Raw genomic sequence first — 10,644 nt, 5'->3', positions numbered from 1 at the left:
CCCCCCCCCCCAGCCAGACGGGCGCGCACAGGCCTGGGCAGCTTCGTGCACTTGCAAGCAGCCTTGCGAAAGGGGTGCCGAGGAGCCCCAAAAGAAAAGGTGGGGAGCTGCGCTTGCACAAGAGTTGCAAAAAAGCAAGGCGAAGGAAGCCCTTGTGGACGAGGATCGCCAAGGGGGCAGATGGGCTCGCATCCGTCTCACCGTGCTGGTCGGCGCCTAGCAAACTGGGGAGGAAAGCGGGCCGCGGGCGAGCAAGCTGCGCCCCGCTGGCGCCCGTGTTCCGCGCGTGTGCGCGTGCAAGCCGAGGCCCGGCCAGGCGCAGATCCCGCCCTCCGCCGTGCACAATGAGGGACGCTTGCTGCAGAGGCAGGCCTGCAAGGGGAGGCCTGGCTCGCTCGCTCGCTCGGCTCGTCCCGACGTGCGGCTGCAGGACGGGCCGCGCGGCTTGCGGGTGCGATTGCCACCTCGGGGTCCGCTTTGGAAACGGACGAGTCCGCGCAATTCCACGCAGGCAGCCTCATTGCTAGAAACGCGACCCAGTCCCAGGGAGGACAAGCAAGGTGCATAGTTTGAACGTGTTCCAACGGCTCCGCCTCGACCATGAGGGCTAGAAACCTTTGCAACAGTCTCCGTGCTGTGGCCCGCCTGGCCTGGCGCCAAATTGGCTATGTTTTCCGCGCCTGGTTAAGACAGCCCCCTTCGCAGATGCCTTTCGAGAGCTCCTTGGTCATCCAGGGGCCTGACACAATTAGCCAAATGCCTTTCTGTTATTTTTGGTTAGGTCTTTATTTTTTATGCCATTTGTTAACGTTTTTCTCTATTATATTTTCCTGTTTTAAACTGCTGAGAAAGCTTTGGCTACAGGTGATACAGAAATGAAATAAATAATAAGAAACATGTATTGCAACTTTCAAAGGGAAACAAAGCCAACATGACTGTCTGCGCTATGTTTTTTGTGGCTACTAATCCAAAATTTCATAATGATTACCTTTTTCACACTCACTAAGCTTTCCCTTCGACATATGACCATAGCTTGTATAAGACGCCTACCTTCTAATTCAAATTTGTGATGTAACAAAGCGGACTATTTGCTTCTATATAATACTCCATATATCATATATGGGTATTGTTATACTAATTCCCATTGAAATCAAAGTGCTAAATTTTCCATACTACTTCCTATAGTAACATTTAATATGGAGGGTGTTTACACAACAGTCCAATTCTTAATAAATTAATGTGACTTCAGTTAGTGGTAACTTACTCCTGCCATTTATTTTAATTGATCCGCTCTAATTGTCCAGAGACGACCCCAGGTATTTGCAAAAACTATGGCCAGACAAGGAAAGCCGGTTTGTTCCTAAGATTGCAGCCTGCCTAAACTTCAAAACAAACGACAAGGAAACAAAGTACTTCCACAATGGTGGGGAAAAATATTTATTGTATCTACAATATTTCTTTCTCCATCCAATCTGAGAAGGAAATAGAGCAGAGATCAGACAGTCCCCATTTTTCTAACAAATCATCACCAATGTTTTGCTTTTAATCTGGGCATGTTATTTTTCAAAATAAAGATACAAACTGATGAGGTACAAGGTTTATGGGATTTCAGCTCCCTCTGCTGGGTTCCAAGGCAATCCTAACCGTTTTTCCTCAGAATTAAGCCCTAATAAGCTCAATGGAATGCAGGTATTCACAGATAAGTTTAGCATTGCGAAAAGGAGATTCGGCCTAAGTTTTCATTTATCCTTTGCCTCCATTTGGCAACTGGAGTGTTGAATATCCAATATCTGCAAAGGTGTAGCATCTAGACTGCAGAGTACCTTAAAGCTGTTCTTATCCAAGCTGCAGGTAGATAATTTTATGAAACTTCATATTAGCCCATACCAAATGGGTCCTCACCGTCATGAAGTACTCCCTCACATCCAAATGGAACCTGGGTTCCCTGAGCTTTGCTCCATTGGAACGTGTCCTGCCCTCCACTGCAGGGGAGGACAGGTCTCCACCTACCTCCGTGTGGCACCTGCTCACATACCTGCATGTCGCCAATAGATCCCCTCTGAGTCTCCTCCAGGCTGAAGAGACCCAGGCCCCATACCCCATCCCCTGCAAACCGGCCACCAACCTTGTGGCCCTGCGCTGCACTGACTCTAACCTGGCTATATCCTTCCTGTAATGAGGGGCCCAAAACTGAGCACAATACTCCAGTTGTGGGCGCACCAGAGTCGTGTAGAGTGGTAGTAATACCTCTCTTGATCTCGAAGCCACATTTCTGGCTGTGCAACCAAGGGTGGCGTTCGCCCTCTTGGCCACCGCATCACACGGCTGGCTCATGTTCAGCCTGCACTCGACCAGCACCCCGAGGTCCCTTTCACAAGTGCTGCTCTCCAGCCACTTGTCCCCTAACCTGTATCTATGACAATACCTGGAAGCCCATGTAGAAATTTCCACACAGCAATCCTTTGTTGTGTGCTCCATGGGTCATTTCATGGCGGTTGGATTCTGCACCAGCATGAATCCTGCGCATCACACCTTGCAACAGTCCGTGTGTATTCACATACAACACTGGTCCTCTATCGCTTCCACTGGCTGCCCATTGAAGTCTGGGCCAAATTTAAGTTGCTGGTGATGACCTATGAGGCCCTAAACGGCTTGGGTCCGGGATACCTGAAGGACGCCTCCTTCCCTATGTGCCCTCCCTCCCCGTGAGAGCTGAGGCGGAGGCCCTGCTCCGGGAGCCCTCCTTGAAGGAGCTTAGGAGGGTAGCTACCCAGAGAAGGGCCTTTTCGGCAGTGGCACCCCAACTGGATTATGCTCCCCGGGGAGGTTCTCCTGGCGCCGTCGCTCTATTCTTTTCAGTGCCAGGCTAAAACCTTTTTCCCAATATTTTAAGGTATGACTGTTATTTTAATATGGTCTTTATTGTTTGGTTAAGATTTTGAGTAGGATGCTGTGTTTTATTCTATGTTGTCTTTTTGTTAAACCATCCTGAGACCACAGTAAGAGATGGTCTAAAAAAGTTTTAAATAAATAAATATGGTTATTTTGTTGTTCCTGTATATTTTTAAATCTGTAAGCCACCCAGAGAGCCCAGCAGGCTATGAGATGGCATAAAAGTGTCGTCGTCGCTATCGTCATCATCCATTTTACTTCCAGTGTCCTCTCCACTGGAAAGGAGTATGCCTAACTTTTCCTCACCGGCTGTAGCCTTGGAAGCAGCCGTGCTGGAGCGGCTGACTGGCCCCGTTGCTGAGCTTTCTAGCCCTGGAGCTGGAGTGTCTGCAAGGGTCCCGAGGGCGGCCTGCAGGGGAGGCTGCTGGGAGTCCCGTCGCCCACTCCTGCAAGGAGCCTGCCACCCTCACAGGAGGTTTTCAAAATGCCCCTTGGCCGCACCAAGCCGGGCAAGCTGCTGTACAGGCCTCCAGTGAAAGCGATTGGCCGCAAAACCGCCAAAACTGCCTCCCGCAAGCCAGCATTTGTATAACCAACAGTTTTCGATGTCCTAATAGGTAAGTTACATCCCTTTTTGTAAATTTGGAGTCATCGAGGTCTAGACTTCAGGCTGGCAGACGAGGTTTGGGTTCATGACACCCCATTAAAACTATTTAAAAATAAAACCAAGAAGAGAGCCAGTGTGGTGTCGTGGTTAAGAGCGTGGGGCTAGGACTCAGGGGACTCAGGTTCGAGTCCCCGCTCAGCCATGGAGCCCACTGGGTGACTTTGGGCCAGTCACAGACTCTCAGCCCAGCCTACCTCACAGGGTTGTTGTGGGGATTAGATGGAGGAGGAGAATGATGTAAGCTGCCTTGAGCCCTTTGTAGGAAAAAGGCAGGATATAAATAGAAAGATAAATAACTAAATAAAACCAAGATGTGCCTCTAAGCTCCTGAATATTGATCTTGTACGGCAGGACGAAATGCCTTCTTTTGGCCAAGAGTTACGTTCTCAGGCGGTTGTCTGCTGAGGGTTGCCTCTGGATTTGGGTAGGACCACCCTATGGACTCTTGCTCAGTGCCACCCCCACTCCTTCCTCTCCTCTTCCTCCATACTCAGCTGGAGAAAGGACAGACATTGCGAGTTGCAGCTTATTCCCCCATGGCAATTTGTAAACTTTGTGCTGTGTACCCAGGGCAAGGTTGCATGGAGAGCTTTGGATACGTCTTCCCCACAGGCCTTTCCCAGTGGATTCTGAACTCTGCATCAAATTGCAGATGTGGCTTACCCATCTTCTCGGCACCCCAATGCTGTTGCTTTCCAAAGAAATGATTTAATCAAAGCTGTGATATTTAATTAAACTCCATTGAGATGCCATCTGCTTGCAGCCTTGACGAAAGGCAGGGTGCGGGGGAAGCCATGTCAAGTCTCGCTGCCTCAGACAAGGGCGGTGATTGAATTTAGGATGCACGCGCCTGTGCGAATAGATATGTTGCCGCACTTCTTACAAAGTTGGGAGAAGCAGGGCTCTGGTATCTTAATTGTGGCAGAAGCCCCCTTTGCAAATAAGCATGTTCTATACAGAAGCTCTGCCTGGGGAACAGCCTACTGGTGGAAAAGATGGACAATTGCAAAATACAGCATGAATTAGCAGCAGAATGAAAACAGTAATAAAGCAATCAGAGGATCCACTTGGAATGTAGCAGCGAGGCGGCGTCTCTGTGAAACTTGGCCGTTGTGTGGAAGGAGCTGCGGTGCAGTGGAGGGACCCCAGTTTACATGCAAAGGGTTAGGGTGCAATTCCCAGCTGCTCCTGGAGAACGACTATCACTCCACGGGAACGTCATGCCCCTCTGTCTCTGGGACTTTCACCCACACCAGCTTCTCTTGAGAGCTTTACAGGAGTTGTCCATGGTGTTCAACTCCATCCTTCCAAAATGGAGTTCACTTCTATGGGTGGAGATGGAGGAGAAGGAGGAGGAGCAGAAGCAGTAGGACTTCATCTCTGTACTGCCCAATAGCCAATGAGCTCTGGGTGGTTCACAGCAAGTCATAGCTTCTCCAGTGCCCAGCATAAACCCTGCAGTGGATAAGGAGCCCCTCTGACACCAGGAAAACCATTTCCTGTAGCCAACCATACTGGGCTAGAAGGACCGATGTAAGGCAGCTTCTTGTGTAACCCTCAGCAGACATAAGTAGCGCCCACGGGCTGGTTTTGAGCATTAACGATGCCAAGCACGATCTGAGATCCGCTGTGGTGTCGCACGGGACCTTTGGGCTCACTGGGTGAACTGCATGTTCCCCCTGCTCAGGCTGCCCCACAGCCCCAGATTTAGGCCAAGCCATGCATCACCAGCCAGCCTTTCCACCTAGGGCTGACCCACGGCCAGGTGGCCTGAAGACGTGGAGAAACGTGCTCTGCTCCTCTCCAGCAAGACCTTCTAGGTCCTTCTTGCCACATATCTGCAGAGTTCGCTTCCTGGGATTGCTAGCTCAGAAATATACGTGGCAGATAAACCCCACTTTTTTCATCAGAAGGGTTGCATGGCCATCTGGCATGGACCAGAATCCTGAATCTTCGTCCTCAGAGGATCCCACCCCGCCGTCCTCTGAAGACGAGGCTCTGGAGTGAACCACTTCAGAGAAGGAGCCACTCATGGATCAGCATCAACACAGCAATCAGCCCCGCAGGACCCGGTTCCAGAAAGAACCCGGGATCATCTCCACTATATCCAGGAGAACCTGCCCAGCTGTCTCCAGACTGGCTCCAAAAATGCTCCCGTGTTTCAGCCAGCGCCATGCAGAAGCTTCCTGGGGTGGACCTCTGTTGGGCTGCCATTCAGCACCAGGGATGACCCCTCTGAAGCTCAGAATGAGCTCTGCCAAGGATGAGCCGCCCAACGGGCGAACTCTCCAGGCACGAATATTTGGAGTGACCTGTGTTGCCTCATTACGGGGGAAGAAATCAGAAACAAGTTGTGAGAAAGGTGAGGTATGTTGAGTGTAAGAAGCAGGTCGGTCTGGGGAAATTGGGCGAGGTGAAGATTCTCAGATGCAGGAGGAGGTGATCTTCTCAAGGCCTGATGGCTCATCGGGCGAGGAGTTTCCTGGGAATGGCAAAGAAGTACAAGTGGTGGGTGGGGCCATGAGGATGATGGATTCTCGGACACAGGCCAGACCCCCCCCCCGCCCCCACATGCTCTACCCCATGGTAAAGTGTCAGCAGAGATGGGAGAGCCAACTGAATGAGCAGCGTGTGGAGAGGAGCCCTGCTCACCTTCGGAAAGACTCTCCAGGGGGAATGGAGCCTAGGCATGTTCCTAAGGAGAGTTCCTGGAGGTAAACATTCAGTTGGGTTCAGGAAACTGCTCTGTGCATGCTCAGAGGTTCATGCTGGGAGGTCCGTACTGGGGAGCAATAAAGAACATTTTGCAAGGAAAACAGGCTACGATGGGTGATGGTTTGAAGAAGGAGCCTCGCTTCAGAACAACATATGAGTCCTAAGCCTTTCCCTTCATGGGCCAAGCTTGTTCTGCACTGCCATAAGAAGCTGCTTGAATGGGCAAAGCTTGGAGGCTGTTCTGCAAAACCAGCTCCTTCAACATCGTCGGCAGAGGCAGAGGAGAAGCATTGCCCAACTGCTTTAGGAGATGCACGGGCAGAAAATGCCTTCGTACTTCCAGGCCACCTCACCTGGGAATCACTCTGTTTCTGTGACGGTTCGGGATGCAGCTTCCATCTTGATTGGCATAAATCTGGGTCATTCTCCGTGGAGGTTTATGCTATGTGATGTGAACAAGATTTAGACTTTCTAGTATTCTTTGGGCCCATCACGAGAAGGCAAGTCTTACTGGAGAAGACAATCACGCTAGGGAAAGTTGAAGGCAGAAGAAGAAGAAAATCAACTAGCAGATGGATGAGTTCTATCAAGGAAGCCATGGCCAAAAACTTAGAAGAGCTAAGAAGGAATGTCCTGGACGGGACATTTTGGAGCACTCTCATTCATGTGGTCGCCATAAGTTGGAGAGGACTTGATGGCACATGACATTATTCTGGAAGAACATAAAAGCTGGTGGCATTAATTCTTTCCTTCAGCAAGCATGAGAACTGTGCTGCTATATGGATACAGATTAACTTTCTTGCATGATAATTCCATTCTCTTAGTTTCCAAAGAACTTTAACTTGGCTCAACATAGACCTGGTAAAAGAGCAGCCATCCAAGAAAGTATCTGTGATATTGCTCACACCAAAGCCTTAAGGGAAATATCCACCTATGTAGCAATTCTGAATGACTTCCTCACGAGGAAATAATGCCCTTGGCAAAATACACCTTCTGAAATGTTCACCAGAATCACAGCAATGCAATATTTGGGAGGGCTGTGCCACTTAACGTATTTGTGTCCGTTGCAATTTAGGATGCGGTCTTATGCATGTGCAGACAGCAAGTTTCCTGCAATTCCAGTATTTCTTCAAACTCGGATCTGTACCCAGATCTCTCCTGTGAAGACAACGTACCGTGACACACGCTTTTTGCAGCATCCAGCTCAACTTGCGACTGTGAAGTCCAGTGGAAATTGCACTCCTAGGCCAAAAATCAGATTCAACCGGAAAGTTTTGTCACTGCCTTGGTGTGTATTTGAGAAGAAATGGTAGGTATTGCTAGAAAGACTGGTGACTAATTCCTGTAAGACTGGACTAAGATTTTCCTTAAGTTGCACCAAATCCTATTACACTGGTTTCCCCATGAATAACTCGTGGGTGTGACAGAGAGCACACCATTCCCAGAGGAGAACCGGGCAGGAAGTTTTTCAGGGACTGCTTGCCAACGTTCCCTTTCTCCCATCTCTCTCTGTTCCTGGAGAATTCTCCAGGATCCTGAAAAATCCAGTATTTTGCAGTAGACAAATGCACAAATGGGAAGGAAGGGATTGCTCACTCCTGTTAGAAGGTGGATTGTAAACAAACAGTCAAAAGGGACTCTTTTCAAGATGGGCTTCAGCGTCAGGTGCAGAACGAGGCTGGTCTCTCAAAAGAGATGGATATGGCTGCGGAAGGGGGAACGGGGTGCCCCCTTCCCTCTCCACCTGGACCTATCTCAGAGGATAGTCCTCAGCAGTGCCATCTGGAGTGGAAGAAACCACTGCTTTTTCGGGGGGCTGCTTTTTCCACGTCATGCTAACCTGTCCCAGCAATCATAGAATCGTAGAATAGCAGGGCTGGAAAAGACCCACACGGCTGCTGGGTCCAGCTCCCTGCACAAGGCAGGACTCCAAGTCCAAGCATCCCTAACAGATGGGCTTCCAGCTGCACCTGGAAGGCCTCCAAGGGTGGAAGGGCCTGTCATTTCCCGAGGCCTTTGGTTCCACTGTCATCTTGCTCTAACATCCAGGATATTTCCTGATGTCCAGCCAGAATCTGGCATCCTGTGCTCTGAGACGATGGAGAAAAGAAACTGGTCCTCCTCTGGGTGGCAACCCATCAAGTTCCTGAAGAGCGCTATCCTACTTCCCCTCAGTCTTCCCAAGGCTGAACACACCCAGTCCTTTCCATCTCTTCGCAGGGCTTTCTTTCCAGCTCCTGGAACATCCTCTTTGCCTCCTCTGGACCCTTCCCAGCTCATCTGCCTCTCTCTACAACGGTGGTGCCCAGACCTGGGCGCAGGACTCCAGGTGAGGCCAAGCACACCTGAGCAGAGGGGAGCTAGTCCGTCATGGGAGATGGAAGGGGCCTTTCTATGAATGCAGCCCAGAGCAGCACCTGCCCATTTTGCAGCCGCATCACCTTGTTGGCTCATATCCAGCTCGGGATCCATAGCAATTCTCAGGTCCGTCTCACTCGGTACATTAAGCTGAGTTTCCCCCATCTTGTCACTATGCAAGGCGACGTTTGCCACTACGCTTGTCACCTGGCCATAGGCCTTCTTTTTCCCGAGTGTAGCACTTGGCATCTGTCCCTACCGAATTTCATTCTGTTGCTTTCAGCCCAATGCTCCAACTATCCCTTTCGATTTTCTTTCAGTCTTCCAGGGTATTAGGGGATTGGGCCTTTTTCCCTATATGCCCTCCCGCCCCCTGAGATCGGCAACAGAAGCCCTCCCCCGGGAACCCTCTTTGAAGGGGGAGACAGAGTACCCGGAGGAGGGCGTTCTCTGCGGTGGCGCCCCAACTATGGAATGCGCTCCCCAGAGAGGTCCGCCTGGTGCCGTCATTATATGCTTTTCGGTGCCATGTCAAGACCTTTTCATTTGACCAATATTTTAAAGTTAATTCATTTTAATGGTATATTTACTTATTTAATTCATTTTAACCATGTTATTTTATACTCGGTCACGGTGTAGCCAATTTATTTATTTGTTTAGGATTGGTGGGGTTTTAATGCTTGTAAACCACCCAGAGAGCCCTCTGGGCTATTGGGGTGGTATATGAATGCAATAAATAGATAAATAAATGAATCAGCCATCCCACCCAAATCGTGTCGCCTACAAATGTGACAAGCTTTCCCCACACCTCCTCATCCCAGTCAGGGATAAAAATGTTGAGGAGCACTGGGCCCAGGACCGAACCCCGCGGTTCCCCACTCGTGACCTCTCCCCAGTCTGAGAAGGTGCCACTGCTGGTCCAATTCTGTTGCCAACTCTGGTTCCACCTGGGTGTTGCTCCATCTAGCCTGCTTTTAGCTCGTCTGCCGATCAGGGCATCATGAAGAACTTTGTCAAAAGCTTTGCTGCCATGATGCATTGGTTGGAGTGGACTCAAAAAATCCTCGGGGCCCCTTCTCCCCGCTCAGTTCTCTTTCAGGTATCCCAGATAATTCTGTGAGAAGAACCAGGTCCCCTGAAAAAGATCAGGAGAGCCAGTTGTTAAGCTGGGTTTTCACAATCCCCAGGGGCACCTCACAGGGACATGCTCATGACCACCCACCGTGGGCACAACAACCCCGACAAGAACCCATGGGTTGTATGGGTGGTTTGTTGCCCATGCACAAGCCAGCCTGGGGAAATCAGCCTGTGCGTTCACCCAACACAAACACCCATCATGGGCGCTGTGTGTTGTGTGAACCCAGTTGTATCCGAACTGTGGGGCAGGGGTGCAGTCATTGCTCACCTGGGAGTCCCGTGCAGAATGAGGGGAGGGGAGGGGAGGGGAGGGGAGGGGGCAACTCTGGGGAAGGGAGTTGCCACGCTTTCTGGTTAATGCTGCAACGAAGGTTTGCATGGGTTCTGGAGTGTCCTTCCAGGAAAGGAGAGACAGCAGCAGCTTAGGAAGGAAGCCAGCTTTCTCAATGCAAACGCAATGCAAACTCTCACACAGGGAACTCCAGCATTAAATTTAAGGATGCACATATTCTTTCGAATTACCTACCCATCACTTGGAATGTAATGCAAGGTGAGCATTAGTGGGTTTCCCACATCCTTTTCAGAGCTAAATGACTGATATTACGACATTGGGAAGATCAACGGCCTCCTGCAATTACACTGGGCGGCGGATTCAATGCAACTTTCAATTTTTGCAAGAGTGGCTTTTAGATGGATAAATATGGATATTTGGAATGGCTTTGCTGAAGTCTATGCATAACTATTTTTGATGTTCCATTACGCACTAATGCTTAGGGATCTGTAATAGATACACGTAACCAAAGTATGGATCTTTTTAAACCTTGCTCAAAAATTGTAATATTTTAGTTTGTCTTGTTTCCTTTTCTTCTCTAATG

The sequence above is a fragment of the Varanus komodoensis genome, unplaced genomic scaffold (genome assembly GCF_004798865.1).
Source record: "Varanus komodoensis strain SLA01 unplaced genomic scaffold, ASM479886v1 scaffold20_1, whole genome shotgun sequence".
In the NCBI taxonomy this organism is placed as follows: domain Eukaryota; kingdom Metazoa; phylum Chordata; class Lepidosauria; order Squamata; family Varanidae; genus Varanus; species Varanus komodoensis.
Note: the sequence above shows the minus strand (reverse complement) of the source record.